Source organism: Halichoeres trimaculatus, unplaced genomic scaffold (genome assembly GCF_033239565.1).
Source record: "Halichoeres trimaculatus isolate MK-OKI-2021-1 unplaced genomic scaffold, fHalTri1.1 fHalTri1_scaffold_20, whole genome shotgun sequence".
NCBI classification, from domain to species: Eukaryota; Metazoa; Chordata; class Actinopteri; order Labriformes; family Labridae; genus Halichoeres; species Halichoeres trimaculatus.
In genome coordinates, this window is record NW_027437198.1 from 21,899,534 (window position 1) to 21,921,157 (window position 21,624).

The window sequence follows — 21,624 nt, forward strand, 5'->3', positions numbered from 1 at the left end:
GCGTTGTTGACAAACAAATAATCCCTCTATACATTGTAATGTTTGATATTTATATATATAGAACTATCGCTGATATGGCAAGTTTTCCTGACTTGGCAACTTGAACAGTTTTAACCCAGAGATGACATCTTTCCCACTCCCTACTTCCCAGTTCCAAAGTAATTGAAACCCACCATTAAGACTTGGACATTTTGGAGTAGTGTGACTACAGGCTGTACTCTCCAGTAGGTGAACGGTGCTGCATGGGGATGTTTGCGCTTGAGTGGGTGTGATCGTGCCCTCTGTCTCATTATCAACAGAAGCTGTTTTTCAGATTTTCATAATACTTCTGACTGTAGACTGAAAACTGTACAAATGATATTGATGGCATGACTGTAAATACATTATAAAGAGTAAACAAATTGAAATAATATTGTAATAGTTACTGCCACCTAAGGTAACACTTTATTTGAAGGAATATGAATAACACTGACATGACATCTGTCATTAAGATGAAGGAGGCTTCATGCAAGTCTATGAATGCTGACTTTAAGTGTCATTTGGTTAACTATGTCAACCGTTAAGGAAAGTTGACATTGTTTGGGGATGTCTTTGTAATTTCAACTTCACCTTTACCAAGACAGTGGCAGGTAAGGTTGTCTTTGTAAATGTGAATCTGATAATGTTTAACTGCTCAGGAGAAATTGTTGCGTGACATCTGGCTTTAGCCTTGCTTATCCTGAACCCATAGAGGTGTAGGATTTCATATTGTAGTGAAAAAATGAGTCCACAGTGGGTAAAATATTCCAAACATCAACATTTGTAGATTCTTCTTTAAATGTAGTGCCATCAGCAATATTTTTCCTGTGTTCCTGAGGCTTAAGGGCACCTGAAAAAGTGCTGTGTTCACTAATTCCTCAATTTCTAATGATTTAAAAAGGTAAAATCAGATTTTTTTTCTCTTATGACTTATAGCTTCTGAATTGTATGAAGACATAACTGAGTTACATCAGCCTGTAGCCATGGTAGTCCTGAATCTATAGAGGTGGGGGACTTTACTTACAGAGAGAAATAAGGAAACAGAGACAAAAGCAAAAAATGACCAGAAACTCTTCAAGATTCTGTGGGTTAAAAAGAAAAACATGCATCCTCTGTGTCTCTGATATCTTTTTTTGTTCTGGTGATGTTGGGATCTGAACAAAAGATTCATGTTTTTAAGAAAGCTTTCAAAACACCCTTGAATCCTTTGCAGGAAAGGGAATAAATGTGTTATCTTTGGTGCATAGACTGACATATATAACTCAGGGGTAACAGGCTGAGTCAGAAATAGTCCTCATGTTTCAGAGCAGCCGGGAAACACTGAGCCAGCTGCGAGACGCCTGCACGCTACCAAGAAGCTGCCTCATGCACTCCATCACCTACTGTAAAATCCAAGAAAAACCTCCTTTTAGATTATTTTCTCTGCGGCTCCATAATCCTGATTTATGCATTTTAATATTAAAAGCATCCACAAAATAACCAGAGAGAGAAAGCAGCAGAGTAAGATCACGGAAAGATTTCATCTAAAGCTTCTTTGCATCCTCTCTGTGGAGTCAGCTGACACGAGACTGGGTTTGATTACTCTTCATCAATCCTTATCAGAGTATTGTGAGCATTAAAGGCTTATGGGAAGTCCAGCAGGCACGGTATGAGTGAGTCCGTCAGGGTCCTGGACTGGATCAGGGTGTTAGCACGTGGATGTTATTGTGATGTATTGTGGAAAATCATCAGAAGGCATTGATCTTCTGCTGCATGAAAACTCTTCCTCTTCTTCTCCGCCTCTTTTTCATTCATACGACTGTACGAGTGCTGAGTGGAGGATTTCACAACCTGAGCTGCAACACAGTAAATAAAAGAAGAAGAAGGAGACGGGTGAAGTGTTGCAACACGACAGAGAGAAAAAAGTTCGTCTGGCAGGAAAAGAAAGTTGTTAGGAGAAGCTTTCCCGCCTCTAAAGGTCACAGATTAATGAGTCATGCCCTGATGCTTCTACATGAAGACGATCATCAATACAGACCAAAGATGATGCATAAATCACACCCCTGCATCTTCCCTCTGTGAACCCTGTGAGCCAGCGGATGTTTGAGTGTGGAGGAAAAAAAAAAAGGATCAGTGCCTCCACATGAAGGCTCCCTGTCTTCAGCCCCGCATCTGTGTGGAATAATAAAACTGTGTCAGAGAAAGTGCAGGCAAATATTTCTGCAGCACGGAGCTTTCAGTGAGGGATGGAGCCGAGATAACGGAGGAAATCTCTGTTTCCTGCTCCTTCGTGTCGTCTCAGTTCTGATTTAACCCACAGTTACTGCTTTCCTTCAATCTACACTCTCCTTCTCTTATATCACTTCATTCTGTCCTGTTAATGCACTGACCGCTCCCTTCCTCCACACACACTCCTCTTCATGCTTATCTCAGGCGTGAGAGCCCCCTCACTCACATCAATAATACACCACGGCATCCCCTCCTCACAACCATCACTGGTTTCTAAAAATAGTCCTCCTTTTTTCTTTAATATTTCATCTCTCTCCTCCTTCTCCTCCGTGCCTCGTCTTTAAATAGGTGATGAGAAAAACGCCAACAGATGAGTGTACGTTTCAACCTTCCCACTTACACCCCGTCGAGGATTCGGTCTTTCCTCAATCCTTCAAACTGTCTTTCTCAGAAATGCATCCTCACTGCTGGGCCGACCTGCTCCCTTCAGCCCAGCAGAGCTTGAACTTTGAGCTCTGATGGACAGAAACCAGAACTGGATGCTTAGCTCACAAACACAACCTCACCGAGTCCAAAACGTCAAACTGGAGATCAGATTTCCTCAGCTTCCTCATCAGTAACTGGAAACATTAGTTTATAGATCCACCTCGTGTCTCCTCCTTTACTTCCTGTCTGTGTCAGTCAGGAGTTTTCATTTTGTCTTCCTTTTAGTGTTTTTATTTAATTCTTGTCTTTTGTTTTGTCGCCTTTGTGTTCTTGTTGGTTGAGTCTTTTAGTTTGAAGTTCTGCCTTGTATTTCCTGCCTTTCTTAAGTGTTGTTTCATTTTCATTTCTTTATCTTTGCTCCAAACCCTGATGTGTTTGAACCATAGACTGTGTATGGAGTGGACAGCGTGGCTCCGCCATTTAACATTGTACAGTTTTGAAGCCAAAATTCCCCCACCACAGGCGCCGTCTAATCTCTTCTTGGCTCTACCTCCAGACATATTTTACAATCCACGACAAAAAACCATGAGAACGGCAGCTGTCAATCATTGTTAAATGTAATGCAAAACTTTGTTTTTAACCTCGTATAAGTAATGGAAAGAAAATGTTTCAGAAAAACAAGGACTTGAATACAGGGCAGCCAAATGATATCTACATGTCACCACAACAATCGGATGTGAGAAACATTTCTACGAGGTGTATTAATTTTTCAAAGTTTGACCACAGCCCATCTGGAATGACTGGGGAGTCTGATTTTTTAACCTATACTGCAGCCAGCCACCAGGGGGAGCAGTTTTTGTGGAGACCTCACTTCAAGCCGAGCAAGAGTACGTCCTTTTTTTTTTTACAGTCTATGGTCTGAACACACTGTAGTGTCCTCAAATTGTTTCCTGTTCAATTTTGTAGTAAATCCCTCTAGAGTGTGAAGTTGAGGTAAACTTCCTGTTTCCCTTCTTTAGTGATCGTGTGTCCTGCCCTTATTAGGGTGAATTTGTGACTTGTAAGTGTCATGTGTTGGCCTTTTTGTGGCGTGTATTCTCAGTGTTTTTGTTGTGTTTAAAGTGTCCTCTCTGTTTTAATCTCAGTGGTTCTTTTGTTTCCTCTTTTATTTTGTTTTTCTTGCTCTCTGTGCGTCTGTTTTACTTTTAGCTCCTGTCCCTCATGATTTCCCATTTTTCAGCCCAGAATCAAAAGTTTATGACTATGAAACTCAAAAACAAACATGGCAACTGTGGAGGAGGTATTGCTAATGTACCTCTTGCGTGAAAGAAAAAAACGGAAGCAGTGTTGTAGCCATAGACCATAAAAAAATGGACGACATCTTGCTCGGCTCGAAGTGAGGTCTCCACAAAAACTGCTCCCCCTGGTGGCTGGCTGCAGTATAGGTTAAAAAATCCGGCTTTCCAGTCATTCCAGATGGGCTGTGGTCAAACTTAAAAAAACTGATACTCCTCATAGAATGTTACTCACGTCTGATTGTTGTGGTGATTTAAAGATATTATTTGGCTGTCTTGTATTCAAATCCTCTTTTTTTCTGAAAAGTTTCGTTTGCATTAGTTATACGAGGTTAAAAACTAGACTTTACGTAACGTTTAATGATGATTGACAGCTTTCGTTCTCGAGTATTTTTTTCGGGAATAGTAAAATATGTCGGGAGGTAGAGTCAAGAAGTGATTAGACTCTTGAAAGAAAGAAATTATTATTATTTTTGTCACCCAGCTCCACACAGATTCTCCCAGAATCCTTCATCGTCTCTACTGCACAGACTCTGGCTCCAAACTGCTACAATGGCTGCACCTGTGATGGGGGTTTTTAGCTTCAAAACCATACAATGATAAATGGCGGAGCCACGCTGTCCACTCTATATACAGTGGTTGGTGAGGCAGTTAAAAGCATTGCAAAAGTTTGCAAAAGTGACTCACTGAAGCCTTGTAACTGCAACATTGCCCCCATGGTTTCCAGTGGTACTGCTCCGTTTAGTCCGTATCTATAAGCTTCATGGCAATGTGCAGAAATACGGACGAAATGAACGCAGAGCACAGACAGAAGGCTTCATCCATGTCCGTATTCGTACATAACCTTGAGCATAAATGGGCCTTAAGGCTTATGGTCCAGAGTAATGACTGGGCGTGCATACTGGCCCTGGACTCTAGAGGTTTGGAGGACTTGCAGTCTGCGCGCTCTGGCTCCTGCTCTGATCTGAAAACATGACTCAGCTGATAAAGTGCAGAGATTCATGGAGCCTCTGACTCAGGAGAGACTTTTCTTTGTAAAATTAGATATTTAACTTGAAGTGCAGCTTGATTTGATTTAATGAAACCAGAGTCCCTTTAGAAGAACTCTGTAATGATCCTAACTTTGTTTTACCTCCAGGCCTGTGAGGTTTGTGCCTTTGTGAAGATAATCAAAGTGTGGAGGAAGTCAGTTTTATTCTCCTCCATCACACCATACTTTAACAGCTGAGTTTACTGTACTCACAGGGCGTGAGAGCTTTCCCCGTCTTCAGTGAGAAGAGCTGCTCGCTCAGACGGCGTGTGTTCAAACCACACATTTCCTCTCCATGTAGCTTGTAAACAGCTCCGTTCCCACTGAGCACATGAAACACCTCACATGTCGGCAGCGAGTCGCCTGCTGCTGTTTCTGTTCGTTTTCTGGCTTCTTGGTTCAGTCTCTGACCCGGCCTCAGCCTGTCTCAGTGGATGACGGAGCTGAGCGCTCTGTTTGCTGGATAATGAGTCCAAATGGGACGCACAGGTGGTTGCTGGTGCTGGATTTGACCCTTTATTTACGTCTCTCCTCCTCTAAACGAATGAGGTTTGTCTAATAAAGGAAACAAATGAAAGTGGAAATGTCAGCGCCGTGTTTATTCTCTGTTTGTCTGAACGCTTCAGTCTGCATGTTAAACACACTCCAGCTCTCCCTCTGTTCATTATTCATGTCTTTAAAGCTCTTTGCTCCGATACATTAACTTCAAACAGTCGTCAGCGTTGAATTAATTCTCTTTGTTTTGGCCTCATAAATCATTCCAGGTTATCGTCTGAAGAGATTTGCAGATACATATTTTCACCGGCGTGGCTTAATGAGGTGTGTAGATTGGTTTGGGCTGGATTTACTCAGTGTAACAGAAACAAAGCACATTAAAGCTCCTGTGAGGAACTTTCCGAACTCACAGGAGCTTTAAGTACTTCCTCAAGTTGAGCTCAGCATCCTGAAGAAATAAGCTAAGGCAGATTTTCTCTTCTGAAGTATAAATGAACCAGCGTCGTGTTCTCAGCAGAGACTTGTCAGAAGGATCCTTTAACCTTCTTCCTACTTTAAAATCAATCACAGCACAAAAACCCTCACCTCTCAAAAGACTCAACGTCTCAGTCGAGCTTTTTTTTCTCCATCAGGGAAAAAGTTTGATGACAGGTTTTGATTTTAACACAGGAGGAGAGATGAGACCTGCCTGTTGGAGTTTCCTGTCTATGCTTACTGAGCTTGTGTTAATAGATAGATGCGCCCATCTCACGGAGATTTAACCAAGACACCGTGGGTTGAACTATACGTCCTCACAGGCACGATAGTGGGCGAAGTCGTGCTTTCTCTTCAACCTTCTCAGCGTCTCCGCTCGGAGACGTCTGGATGCTTGTTTTGGCAGTCAGTCGTGAATAAATGATCGGGGTACAGCGGCTCCTCGTAGGCGCCTCGGAGCTATGGAGCAAAAACATCTGAGTGAAAGGAGTTCATTTCACTTCACGCACTCAGCGCAGGCGGGGTCGTTTGGTCTGTCATGTTTCTGTTACTCTAAACACACTTCAAACACAGAAACAGCAACATGAAACAGGAAAACTTCAAATCTGACCCAAAACAAACCACAGGAAGTGACGCCCTCACATGGACACACACCAGGAAGTGTTGAACGAGCATCTGAGGAAACATGTAACAAACGTTTGTAGAGGCTAAACTGACCTCAGTGTTCACTAAAATCTAAACTAAACTCAACACATACAAAAAAAAAAAAAAACACTCATAAATCACAGAGAGAAAAATCCCACAGTGGAGTTTTATTAATGCTGCAGTAAAACTGTTTGGAAGTGTTTAAAGCTCCTGTGAGGAGACATAAGCTGCTTACAGAAGAGGATGAAGTTAGTACTGATGTCTCTTTATGAGCTACAAAAGCAAACAAGAGCGTCAGAGAGCAGATCCATCATTTCTGATCATTTTTCACGTCCCAGGCATCTGCTGCAGGAGGATCAACAAACAGACTGGATTTTTACTTTGTCAGTAATTAAGACTCAAAGTGAGGGATGCATTGGGAAATGGAAAGCAAGCAGGATGGCAGAGTAAGCATGGATTACTTTGTCCACAGGGGGCGCCAGAATCAACACAAGCTAGAAATTCCTACAGGAGCTTTTCTCACCAAACCATGATGTAGAGGTCAGGGCCCGTATGCATAACCCGCCATTATTGAGGAAATCAGACTATTTGTAGTCACGGTGAAAAAAAAATTGACTTGTGCATGAGGCAGATTAACGGGCCAAGAGAGCGTTAGATCTAACGGAGGTATACCCCACCGTTCCAGGCCCTAATGGCACCTATTCGGCTGTTAAACCTCTTAAGAACTGAGCTTTTGTCTGGTGATAAGTTTCTAATTCATCTTGCTATTTGTGATAAGTAAGGCCTAATAAGTATAATAACTAAACTTGGTCTTTGTTCGAGAAGTTTGATTATTTGTGTTATGAGTTCTCAGTTGTTTTTAGTAGTGTTATTGTACTTAATTACATTGGGGTTTTTTTCACTAAAATGGGTGTAATGTTGTGATTTCACCAAAAGATGATGTAGGCAGTGTCCATAAATGTGGATTATAGGTCAAAGTTAAAAAAAATAAAGTATCATGGGTCTGAGAGAGAGAAATGTAATGTCCACATAAATGGATGCTGGGTTTTAAGAGGATAAAGGTAGACATCGCTCGATGCATTACAGTTTGAGACAAAATATGCAAAGACAGTGGACAATCCTTTGGAAAGGTGGCGATGTGTAGCCATACAGCAGCTTTAGATTTAGGAGACACAATATTTTTCAGAGAACAAATGAGATTAGGGACAAACCAGCGAGGCTTGCTGCCGTCAGTTTTATAAGTTTGATTTGCTCTTTGATTTTATACGTCTGGGTCCTTCCTTGATGTGTGTGGTGAAATGTTGGAGTTCATCAACTGCTTTAAGAGTTATTCATTGCTATACTGGGGCATTGCTTCGGCGCTTCTTCCACAAAACAGCTTTCATATTTCTGGTTTTATTATTGAAATTTTCTACTGTGCGCTCGGAAACACCACCTGAATTAACTCTGTTCAAAATCGCCAAACTTTCTCTTTCTCTTTGTTTACCTGATTGTCTCATAAAATCTCCATTTCTTCCGCTGAAATTTGTTTTTTTTTAATCTTCTCTCAGTCACACCAATACTGCAGGTTTATTTCAGGTTTATGAGTGGCAGGCATGCACAGTTCGACTTTGTTAGATAAGCTTTTTCAGGAAGTTCCCCTAAATTATGACGTAATCTGCACCTGCATCGCTTGGTGCAGATTACATCATCCTGCATGGTGTAATTAGCTAACTGCCCAGTTATTTGCAGTTGTGAATGTGGCTAACACTTTAGCCAAACAGAACGTTATGACTCATGGTCCCGTTTGTTTAATGACTAAACATGCTTACAGGCCCAGATACCAAACATTTTCTCTAAACATTAAGAAAGAAACAGGTTGTTGTAGCATCAGTGCTCACCAGGTGTGGATTTCCAGGGAAAGGATATTTTTAACAGGGTTCACAAGTTGATGAAGTCCTGCCTGAGCCCTGAGACTGGTCCCTGAGTCTGGACCTTGTGTGTAAATCAGTTGGTTTTGTTTTTTCTGGTTTCTCTTAATTTTTGTTGTTTCTGTTTTATTTTGTTGTTTCATGTCTTTGCTTTTCTTCCTTTGTGAGTTTCCCTCCTCTCTGATTTCAGCTCGTTAGTTCCACCTGTGTCCTGTGCTCACACCTGTTGCTCGTTAGTGTGTGTTAATCTGAGTTTTTCCTTCTCTTCTGTCTTCTCTTTGACCCTTTTTGGATAAAGTTGTCTTTGATTTGTTGAGGTGAGTTTCTGTTTGACTTTTAGTCTTTGATCTTTTCATTAAATATTAATCTGTCTGCTCGTGGCTCCTCCTTCTTGTTTGTTCACTCGTTATGACCTTAAACTTCTTCACTGACCTTAGCTGGAGTCTTTCTCCAGTTTTGAAGAATGTGCTCATTCAGTTGTGTTTGAATGTTTAAAGAGTCTTGCCCCTCAACCTTTCTGAAAGTCTGTCTGAGGAGGTTCGGGTGGAGACTGTGAAGTTGTTTTTCTGCAGAAAAATGTTTTGTACAGAGAGTTTTTTTTTCTACCATAAGAAGTAAAATCCTGCAGCTCTGTCCTTGAATGATGGAAACTTTTTGCAAACTCAAAAACATGTTTTAAGGGTCACCAAACTTTTGAGCAAAACCTGCTGTCATGTCTGATATCCTAAGCTTTTTTTTTTTTTTTCTACCACAGAGAGGTGTCTTATTTCATACTGCTGTACCTAACAAACCGCTTTCTGCTGCAGTTCTACAGTTTTACGACAACTATCTCATCAAAAAATGTTTTTGAAAAGTTAAGAAATTTCTGAAAAGCTTTAGTGGTATCTTTAGGGTGTTAATCACTGAAAACACACTTTTAACCTAAATAACAATTTGATGGATGGCAACAACTCCTGTAATCTTACCTTGAAACCAACTTTTTCGGACTTTACTGATGTTTCAGTGTAAAGTGTGACCCTGTTAACTGGTGACCCTCTGCCATCAATCACTGACACGTTCGGCCAAGAGTCACTAGTTACCACGGTCTCTATCAACTCCAAAACACCGGTAGCTTTTTATCGGTCAAAAGGCTCAATAGGAGCTGACTCGATGGTGTAGTGTTATTTACAAAAAGTTGAACACAAAAAAACAAGACATTTTTATGCTTCTTTCAGCTTTAATTTAGCATTTAAAGAAAGTTATCTTGTCTGAATGAATGGAGCTAAATGCTGCTTTCTTTGCCCAAATGCCTGCGCATCTTTATGATGTCATAGGTTGTGAATCCTGTTTCTATAAGATTACCCCCTAAAAACAGCAAAATCATAAATAAATAAATAAATCCTGTTTCTATAAGAGTAGCCCCTACAAATGGGAAAATCATAAATAGATAAATAAATCCTGTTTTTTGAGATAGTTATGCCGTTAAGAACAGAGATTTTTTTTCTATTTTCAACTGAATGCATAATCCCATTGTATCTTTCTCTTAGTTTAGTGCAGTGGTTCCCAAACTTTTTCTGCAGAGCCCCGAAACATTCACACAAACGAACAAATCCTTTGCTTCTAAACTCCACTAGACTTTACTTAACATTGTAACTGACACAAAACGGCAACTTCTTTCAAGCAAAACTGATAAATAAAAAAAACAGACAAATCACCTTTACAGTTGAAATATTTAAAGTGACGCTGCATTATGTATTATAAAATTTTACCACGTAATGGCGTTCATGACTTTCAACACATCCTCTCAAAACTGCATTTCTGTATGAAAGGGCTTTTTACACTTCACCAGCTCTCTGAAGAAAATTACAAAGTCCTGAACATTTAAAATGCAAAAACTCCACTTCTAATTTCCACATTTTGTGCTGGTGAAGCTGAGAGCGAGATATGCCTTGTCATATTTTCTTGTCTTTGCTTTTGAATTTGCAAGAATTTAATATTTTCATCTTTATTTTCACTGAAGCTCTATCAGTGATGGGTTTTGCAAATTAGAATCGTCTTACAAGCCTACAGGTTTTGTCTTGGATGTCTGTTTGTCAGTTTGTTTTCATGGCTCTACTGTATTTCTCTACTACCTGGATGTAAACAAACACAGGTGACAGGTGGCTTTGCTCAGCGCAGCGTGGTTTCTAGGGCCGGGTATTGCTAAGAACTTCACTATTTGATTTGATTTGATTTGATTCAATTTCGATTCCTTAAGTTGTGATTCGATTCGATATTAATTCAATTCAGTATTAACAATAATACAAAAGAATACATTTTATTTAAAAGCGCCTTTCATAACTCTCAAAGACACTGTACAGATACTTAAAAACATAATTAAAAAGACAAGCTCCACAAAGATAAATAAAATCAACAGACAAACAGAAGTGACATGGAGTTTCACAGATATTGATTCAAATGCTTTGATTATTGATTTTCATGCCCCACGTCAACATATGAGGAATGTCACGTCACATTTTGGAGCAATAAAACAACCCAAACGTCAGACTTTACAGCCGAAGGATCTGGCTTTATGCTGCTGCTGCTGCTTTGGCTGCCATTTTTTTGTTGCTTGGCCTCTCGTGACCCTCGTTCATACAACGCGAATAACACACACAGCCCCCCTACTTGCCAGGAGATGAATTGATTCAGAAGATTTGTTGATTTGTTTCAGTGTTTTGATTTAGTGAGCAGAGTTTAAGTTGTTTTAAGCTGTTAAATGAACATGAAAACACCAGATAATGAGTTACTTGCACAGGTATGTGGATGCTAACCTGCTATTGGTGTTAGCTCTGCAAAGTTCAGCCACTCTTTGCTAGCCTCAGACTCTGTGCTCTGGTTTGACTGTTTCCCAGCTGCTTTCTGTCCTCTGGGTTTCGTCAGAGTTTAAGTTTTAAGCTCTGAAATTTATCTTGTAACATCCTGAATCATCAAATATGGGTTTCAGTTTTCCAAACAAATCAGAGGAACAGAAACAATCATTAAACTCTTAAACATAGAGCACAGCATCTGGAGACAGCGGTCAGCTCAGCTTCTTTCTTTCTTTCTTTCTTTCTGCTTTATCGTCTGAAACTCTCTGTCTCTGTCCCAGCTCCCCCCTGGAGATGTGTGTTTGGAAAAACAGAAGGTGAAGGACAGCAGACCTTCGACTCAGGACATCCATCTCCAGCTGGGACCAGGACACACACACTTTTCTCCAGTGATCGATTGAGGACAACATCGGTAATGGCCCTAACAGTCGTGCAAGGTGGGCGATCAGCGGCCATCGATCTGATTACCTGGGGAAGCTGTGGACGTCCGAGTTAACAGGAACATTTTACTGATTTCATGGCCCTGCGTGGTCGAAGGGAAGCTGAGCAGAACAGGTCAGTGGAGCTCTTTCACCCTCAATTATTAACCACCACACTCCTCTTCCCTCTCTCCTCTCAGTCCATTTGTGTCCTTTAGCCTCTGTTGGCTTCAGCTTCTCTCTTTTGTCTGTTTCTTCGCTCTTACCTCTCAGCTCTGAAGATGCATTTTCAGTGGTTTGTGGATTTTTCCACGGGTTGGATCATTTCTAAAACCTTGAGCCACATTTGGTGAGCGTGCAGTGTTTAGCTCATGTAAATATCGTCTTGCTTTGTGTATTTCTGCAGCGGGAGTTCAAAGAGACTCTTCCTGACGTTTCGTAGTAACACGAGTGAGATTTCATGCCTCTAAGTTCTTAGATGTTCCTCCTCAGAGCGAATACTAAAAGCCCGTTCTCTCCCTGAAGATTAAATCAGGCGTTCTCCAGTAATACCTCCCAGCAAACACGTCACACCCTGCCTCTATATTTACTCCTTAAAAGCCCGCTCCTCTGCATTCAGGACGCAGCACGGGCTCTTTCAGGGCTACTTCTCAGCGTTTAAAATGCTCTCTGCCATTTTGCCACATCTCTGCACCCAGAGGATCTTCCTGTCAGACCTCCTCCTGTTTGGACTCTGACAGTAACGATGACTGACGTCCTCTGGCTGCCACTACACATGAGTTTACATTATTCAACGTCCAAGTGTGAAACGAGAACAAGCTCCTGTTTCCCTGCTGTAAACCTCATCCTGGCTTCAGAGAGGCTAATTCAGCACACCGCTCTGCTCCGTATACTTTTATTTTGCCCTGCTACAGTCCATTAACATCACAGTGGCTGAGTTCAAGACAGGCTGTCTGTGGCGCTCCACTATTTCAACATTATGTGGGAATAAAGGAGGTCTCCAGGCTCAGCTTCCTGCCGGTGCTGGAGACACACCTCACAGCTCTGCAGCTGTCAATTCCAGCTCCGCGTGCCTCACAGGTGCCAGCTCCACTCTGCCTCTGCTAAGCCTCCGAGCATCGATCAAAGCCAGCCCCCCACCCGAGACTCAAACTGCAATACTGCACATTTTTGCAAAGTCAAACTGACCAGTCTCTCAACTTACTGAAGGTTCAATATTGTCAAAGGGGCGAACAAACCCAGCAGAGTGTGAGAGTGTGTGAGGTTGTACAGTACGTACAGTAGCTGGGTGTGTGTGTGACTGATGGAAGTGTGGATGGTCAAGGAGAAGCGCTGCAGTAAAATGAACTTCTCATCAGGTGTTTTGCAGTATGCAGCACTAATTAGCATAATTTATTTGGACACTCCAGAGACGACACCTCGCTTAATGACTTTGCTTTTAGAACAAAACTGAACAGAAACGAAACTCTACATCACCTGGAGCTCTCAAAGGTAAATGTTAAAGTTCAAAGACAGAAACCAACGAGGTAGATCTGCAGAATCTGGTCGGGCTGAATGAAATACTTAATCAAAGGAAAACACGAGATTCACTGAGATCAGATCTGGGGCCTCATTTATAAACGCTGCATATGCACAAAACAAAGCCTGAAACTGCCCTTTCCCACGCAAAGTGTTTTAAACTATAAAACAAAGTGGTAAAATGTGCTTAGCAAACTCTGACCCAGGCGTACAGACATTTTGGAGACCAGGAAAACGGGCGACATAGTTTTATCTCAATACGGTTTGGTATAGTGTGTGAATCATGAACAAATAGTTCAACACCCGAGAATCACTTTACTGACTCAAGAATCATGATTCTTCGCCCCAAATGATCCATTTACTGACTAAGTACAAAGCTCACGGTAGCCATGGGAGAATGGCTGGTACGTAGAATGGCTCACACAGTATACAGGTCATTAACTCACCCACAGTACATACGAATCACTAACTCACTCACAGTATGACTCAAAGCACATACGAGTCACTCGCCAGCTCGAACGTACGTAGCATGGCTCGACTCTTAGCACATACAGGTCACACTTACTCACTCACAGAATGACTCAAAGCACATACAGGTCACTCACGCACCCCCTTCCTCCCCGTGAGTTACGAATCACTCAACAGCTTAATACGTTGCACGGCTCGACTCAGCAAATAATCTCACTCACCTCCTGCTGGCGCAGACACTTGAGTTTGCAAACTTTTCCAACTTGCAATGTCTCACCATATCGCTGTCATCTCGCATTTTATTCTCCTTTCGATGCTAACTGACTCGAGTGACTCAAATGACTCAAAAACCCGATTCACTTTGGTGAGTGACTCATTTAAACTGGATTCAGTAAAAAGAATCGAGTTTCCCATCACTAGTTTGGTACATGTTGGCTCGGTTAAACTTAGTCCTGTTTGCGTTTCCACAGCCAACACTGCCCCCTTGTGGTAGGCAGTGTGTAAGCTGGATGCCGACAGCCGCATCAGTAACATAATAGTGTGACATACCCGTACCCTGTGTACCCTGCTAATAAATCCAATGAAAAGGAAAAACACAACACAGTAAACAAAGAGCAATGATAGGAAACATCCAGCAGTTCGTCTTCTTTGTGATTGGTATGTTGCTCCCGGGGTCTGTCCCAGGATTTTCCAGTGGAAACGCCGTGCCAAGAAGAACCGAGCTGGGCTGTCTGTCCCACATTTTATTTCACTAAATACCAAACTTTACTGACGGATCCACCTCATCATCGTCAGATTATTTTAGGTTATAATCACACATATAATGAGCTGTTTCCAATAAGTCACTTTAAATGTGACAATATATAAAATTAAAAATAAACAAATAAAATAAAGATAAGAAATACAAAAACAAAATAAAAGCCCGCCACATATCCACCAGTTTTCATTCATACCTTAAAACACGAGTTTTTATCATCAAGTCTGTTTTTTTAGGTTTAATAAAGACGCCACAAAGACGCAAAGAGACACTACTCACCTCCTCCATACTCAGCACATCTTCATCAGCTGCACGTATTTATTCGGTGAATAATTCATGTTTGGAGATTAAGTCATCTCTGACATGATCATTAGGCCGGTTTATCCTCATAACTCGTCACAGAGCAGACAGTTTCCCAACAATTCAGTGTTTCGGTTTGTCGATCAAACCTTTGATTAATAATTAACTGGAGAAGATAAAGTGTACTGTCAGGGGGTCAGGGGACAAGTTCTTACAGATATTGCAGCTGTTTTTAAATCATGTTGAGATCATTTTACAGACGAGTGACCTTTAACACCAAAGCTGTAAACATTGTTAAATTTTATACCTGAGGGTTCATGTATCGCTGAACCCCTCTTTTGTGTTCTTAGGTATCTGCTTGTGACCAGGTGATAGAGTGTGTTACTTTAGACTCTAATGGCTTATTGACTTATCCTACTGTACTTCATTTGTGTATTGTGATATTTTTACTTATTCATTTTTAATTTTCAATTTAATTTAATTAATTAATTAACAAATTAATTAATGTATTTATTTATTTATTTATTTATTTATTTATTTTATTTTATTTTATTTTATTTTTATTTTACCTTATTCTATTTTATCTTATTTATTTTATTTTATCTTATTTTACTTTCTATTTTATTATTGTTGCTGTTTTGGTTTTGTCATATTTATTAATTATCTCCTTTGATATTTAGTGGTTTCCTCAGTGTTACTGTGGGTGAGGGATAGGACATGTATTATACTATAAAAATCATAAAGTTTGTCAAAAAACAAAAAACAAAAAACTTTGATTTATAGTAATATACTGATGTGTCCTCTCCAAAAAATGTGAAGAAGTCAGTGTGGGTCCAATAAGGATGTTAATGTGGCAGATATCCTCGTGCGTAATGCAGAATGACCCATAGGACAGGATGAATGCAGCAGTGACGTGGAGACAGTCTCTGATTGTTGTGAAGTTTGTGATCTCTGCTGCAGTAAACTACAACTGTGTCCATTTGATCCCTCACGTCATTCACAAACTCCTCTGTTTCTAGGTCAGAAGATTTTGTTTCCTCGTCTAAACTTCCAGTTTTCATGCGATCCTTTGATCTGCCCACACTCTTTATGCATTGTATCCACGAGGTGCTTTGCATTGACATTTATGGTTGTTTATTGGCGTGCAAGGGGCGCGATTACCAGCTTCTCCACACACACACTTCTCCAAGTGGATCCTGATTTATAAAGGAAACATTGCGTGGGTGTGCCACTTCAGGGTTTTTGGTGCATGTACGTTTTTAGTGAGGATTCTACGCTGATCTCCCTGTTTTCTGAATGAACTTTGGCTTTTCCAAAGTGTCTCAAAACCTTCATGTGGTTTGTTTTAGCTCTGACGTTTGAGTCACGCTGCAGGCAGAGCCTCTGCCGAGTTTATTTACCTTGTTTTAGCACGTCACGTTAGCCACAGATTGGTCTTTGGTGCGTGGTGCTTTCTGAGCGTCATACAGCCCGAGAGGTAGACAAACATGAGAGACACCGCAGAGAGAATCTGAACCTCCAGCTCAGTCGTTTCTCCTCCCAGCTCCGTGCTGAAGTGACTCACCGCCGGCCTGTGTGAGCCGGCATCAGTGTGTGCTATTTAAGGCGGCCTGGTCACAGAGCACGGCCTGCTGTGTGTGTCTGATGTCTGATGGGAGAAGTAGCTCTGGCTGAGTGGTCACGACCCTCCCACACGGTGCTGTGGAAGGAAACCGGCTCTGAGCACAAAGCCGCTCTCTGATATGAGTCTGAAAACAGCTGCTGAGGCCGGCTTTCATCTCATGACCTGAGACATGAGACACGTTCTGCATCATTCCCTGCCTCTCTGGTTTTCTGTAATGCTTTTAATGTTTCCTAAAAAACACTCTTTAGTTCAGCTACAGAGGCAGAAACAACTCTTTTCATATAGTAATGTTTGAGGTGAATGCTCAGGATGGATTCAACAGTTTGAAGATGTAAACAGGAAGTTGAAGAGACGTCCTGTAGTCCCTCAGCTCTGACCCAGCCTGACTCTCCGTGTCCCTGCTAACTCCTGAACTCTCTCCACTCATCGATCTGTCTCCTGTTCCTGCTGCTTTGTTTATCTGACCGAGGCACGGCTCAAATCCATCATGGAAGACTTCACTCTGTTTCTGCTTTTCTCTCAAACGGACGGGGCTTAAAAGCTCCACTTAAAGCTGTTTGCTGGTAAAAGGCACCTGAAGGAGAGCGACAGTCTTTGAAGCAGTGTTTCATCATTAACACTGTGAATACTGCCGCTGATTGATCCCAGGTTCACAGCTCAGAGCGACAGAGGAGCCAGGCTGTCTTTTTCTTTCCTCTGTGGCTAAAGGTCAGTCTTTTATCGGACAGAGTCTATGTCAGACTGTCCAATCCAGCGTGTTCCTGATAACATGGGCAGAGTGACTTTAAAACATTGGTAGCTCATTAAAGAGGAGCTCAGGTTAGGCCAAGGATAGCCTGCAGCTTTCACCTTAAGCCAAACAAAACAGGCCGAGTGTTAACAGGAGTAAATTCAGCGCTGCATCACTGAAATAAAGACGAGTCATTCAGGCCCCGAGTATCTGAGTTCCTTACTTGAGTAGAAGTAAAATACCTTTGTAAAAAAATGACTTCAGTAAAAGTAATAAGTACTGATCCATAAGAAGATGTCCCCTGGATCCTGTCTGCTCACAGCAGGTGGAGTTCTTCCAAAGTGGTGTTGGTGTCTGATGTTAGCTCTGTTAGGCGTGTCTGTGAATAGCATGGTGCTACTCTGCTCTCTGGTATTCTCTCTGTTGCTGGGTTAGCATTGCTAGCTTGTCCATCTTATTGGAGATAGATCTTGCATTCCCAATAACAATGGATAGAAGGACAGGTCGATGTAGTCACTTCTTAGCTCTTTCTCTTCACCTTGTGGGGAAACATCCGGCCCTGCACCAGTTAGCATTGACATGCCACAGGCTGCTAACAGCTGATTTCACATACAAACAATGCAGCCATGGTCACATGTAGGGTTTCCAGACAAACACAGGAGAAAAAATAGTAAAAATATCACTGAAGACCCAAAATGTCTGATGTTCATGACCAACAAATGAAACATACAAAGTGATGACAAAACAGGATAAGTGCAGAAGTGGAGCAACATGCGCTTAGTTTGTTAAAATGCAGCACAAACACAACACAGTAGTCTGCCATTGTTCCTGTTGTTGTCGTCCTGCTTGCTGTTTACACGGCAAATTGGTCTCAGCATTTCAGAAAGATTCCACTCTGGAGGCCATTTTGAAAACTTTTTGTTTTAGGCCCGCTAAAATGCAGTTTCCATGTAAATGGGAGGCCGAAACGCATAAATACTTTTGTGTTTCAGCCTCTGAACAGCCCCTCTGAGAGATGTGGCTGTGCTGAAGGAACCATGTCAGTTAGACGCTCTTTAATCTTTCATTCTGACTCTTTCTCCTCTAGCTTCTTGTTTTCTTCAGGTTGTTTTGTTCTTCTAAAAGTTTCCCCTGAACTGCACCCAGACAAGAGAAAGTGAAGTCTGTGATTGGGACAGCCGAGGACTCTGGCACAAAGCACAGAACCCTAGATACATGTTGTTAACCCAGATCTTCGCTAAATCAATACAAGGAGGGGGTGGGGTGGGGTGATGGGGGGTCTCCTCTTGCACACTGACAGCCTACCTGAGCTTGACACACACTCAGTCTTCTCCTTTCTGGCCCTTCAGCCGTCCTTCACCTCAGCTCCTCTATCGGAGACGTACAGTAGGAAATCCTTCAGCTTCATCAACACACACACGTTTCCAAACCTAAACCTCTCATTTATCTCCCTCGGTGGGAGTTTTCAGAGCAGAGTTCCTTATCACAAAAGACCAGCTTGAAACACCGTATATATGTGTATCTACAGCTGCTCCACAGAGCTCAAAGGATGATGAATAATACAAGAATAAAGTTTATTTATAAAGCACTCATCAGAAAAGAGCTTACAGAGAGCTGCACTTCATAAAACCCAGAAATGATCACAAATCAGAGCATAGTGACACTGTGAACTAACGAGACAAGAATTTAAAACAAGGGTGAGTACAAGAAACCACCTGACCAGTCCAGAAAAATGTTGTTTTGACTTATTTAAAGACAAAAATGAGGTCTGTATTGCTTATAACAAATAAAAATAATCTACTAATGGAACAAGAGTAAAGTTACATCAACCTAGTTTGGAGCAAATTTTCTGGCAAATGTTTCTTGTTCTGTCTGCAGAATTTTTTACTTGTTACAAGCAATTCAGACCTCATTTTTGTCTTTAAATAACTTGAAACAAGACATTTCTCTGGAATGACAAGTTGAATATAGCTCATATCAAGTATAGGGATGGGTACCTTTCACATTTGAAATGATACGGTACCAGTGCACGATACCTGGCAATAGGTACCAGTACTCAACGGTACCAATTTTCGGTACTTTTTTTGTGTTTACGTGGTTAAAAATATCAATATTTTTGATAATTACATGTTTATTTTTTCAGTTTAACATATTTATTCCTCAATATATAACCTTGCAATGCTGTGTTCACGTCCAGCATGGAAAATGACCTACTCTTCCACTCTCACAGCCACAAGGATGCGACATGATACCTTTTTGTTTAACATGAATCGGTACCCGGTACTTTTGACAGAATTCAGCCGGTACCATAGACTATAGAAAACATGGACGTAGTCTCGCCGACGTCACCCGTCTGTTACTGAAACGGAAAATGAAGCACATCGGCTATAGTGGCCATATTGGTAGTGGCAAGGGCTTCGCCAACAGCCATAGGGCGCCTATTGGTCACGTGACCCTGAGCTGTGCCTCTTATTGGGGGAGCTTGTGATCTTAATATCCTCCAAACGGCTGAGTTGGAAAAAAATCACAGTGTGTACAGTGTGTGCTGGTAGTAAAATTAGCGACTCAGACAGGAGACGTTTTTTGAACCAGGCTGTAAATAGGTTAATTTCTGCTTTGAAAATTGCTTTTTTTGCCTTGGTGTGTTTGTGACTTCTGCTACTTCTGGAGCCAGCTTCAAGCGAACACTCGAGAAACAGCAGATTTTAGCACTTCCACATTGTCTCATATTCCCAGACCGGAGGATGCCGCTTGGTCGGTACCTATAAAAGTATCTTATTCGGTACCCATCCCTAATCAAGTATAATAATGCAATTTTTACTTGAAATAAGACAAAATCACTTGATAAGATTTCAGTTTTTTTGCAGTGCTGGAAGAAGTTCCTCTCTTGGTCTTAGGCCTTGTCTGCATGATATTTTAGAAAATGAATTCCCCCCTCAACCATTTTTTAAAATATTTTCACCCACATATAACCGGGCAAACCTGCCAATGGGTCAAAGCATGCCAGATAGGGTTGCACCAATCACAATTTTCTGTGTGTCCTGAGTTTTAGGTCTCAGAGCAAAAAGCAACAATGGCTGGCTGTCAGACCTTCCAGGAGGTTTATAAGATCCATTTCATATGTAAGGATGGGCTGATCACCGATCCCCCAAAATTACAGAAAGTGGCACTGATCAAACGGCCGACCAGTCGATTGGTGCCTGTCTAGTGCCAGACCTTTACCTGTTAGTGTCTGTCAGCCAATCAGAATGAACCTTGTCATTCAGCGGTGACACGCATAAACATGAAACCTGAGTTTTCCAAAAATCTTCACTTTGGCTGTAGTTTTCAGAAAACATTATTCTTAAAAACATAAAGCTGTGGTTTGGTGTGGATGACAGGCCTAAACATACAAAACTAACTGTGGTTTCCCACATACATGGCCTTAAAGTTTGTGGCGAGGACTTTAGAAAGGATTTCCCTCCTCAGAATCTGAGATGCAGTTTTGAAATCTACTCCAGGGCCGGCTGTGATATGGTCTTAAAGTAAAAGCTTTAAATCAATCCTGAAGCCGTGTTGAATCCTTGAGTTTTGTACCATCGGGACTCAGTTGATGGATTTCTAAATGAAACACCATCACATTAACCTGATGTACATGAAATGAACCCGTGTGGACGATCGTTTCTGTCAGCTCTGATCTGATCAGGGAAACATTTCTGAGAGGGAGCGAACAGGACAGGACGACCTTCTTCACGTGTTTTTCAGACGTTCGTTAGCCGTCAAACGCGCCTGCTCATCTTACCAACGCAGAGTTATAAAAGCAGCGTGGCCTTGCAGGGAGAACTCATCAATACCAACCACAGAGAGCTGATACAACATGATGCCATGTGCACGGTGAGCAAAATTTGATACGAGGCGATCCATTAAAAATTGACTAAATGTCATCAATAAAACCTGTGGAGCTTCACTGCAGTCCTTGGAACAGGATCAGAACCAAAATGTGGAGGAAGAGGGATGGAAAGTTCTCTGCTCAGAGGCTCCTGAAACAGATCTGGATTACCAAAGGAGGACTACTTCCAACACAGAGTTACTTTATGCTTTAAATACCACGTGCAGTAACGCTGGTCCATCTATTGGGCTGTTAACACCAACATGCAGTGATGCTAAAGCTTAACTGTACTCTGCGTTTAACCCTCATCCACCTGATATCATGTTATTTATAATGAAAATCCTTCATTGAACCAGGTAGAAAGCCTCATTGAGATTAAAATCTTTTACAGGAGTGATCTGGACCAGACAGCAGCTTTCAGTCACTGAATTTGCATTCGCCACAAACAGATTACAATAAAAATGACATAAAGTACACCAACAGAGCATAGAGTGGCACAATTAAACCAGTTCTTAAAATAAGACTTGCAAAAACAGAAACAATGGCTCAGGCTGTTATTTTCACAATCTTTAAAATAGATTTAAACCCCTCCAAGGTGACCAGTTGAGGGC

At 41.5% G+C, this 21,624-nt stretch overlaps 1 protein-coding gene across 3 annotated transcripts in view; it reads left to right on the plus strand.

Annotated features, from left to right (window-relative positions):
- Positions 1-21,624, plus strand: part of pecam1a (platelet and endothelial cell adhesion molecule 1a) — a 189,603-nt gene that overhangs the window by 53,722 nt on the left and 114,257 nt on the right. For all 3 annotated transcript variants that reach the window (XM_074697545.1, XM_074697543.1, XM_074697544.1), the window contains exon 2: positions 11,611-11,884. The gene's annotated coding sequence lies outside the window, so the exon portion shown is untranslated. The remainder of the gene's footprint in view (positions 1-11,610; positions 11,885-21,624) is intronic.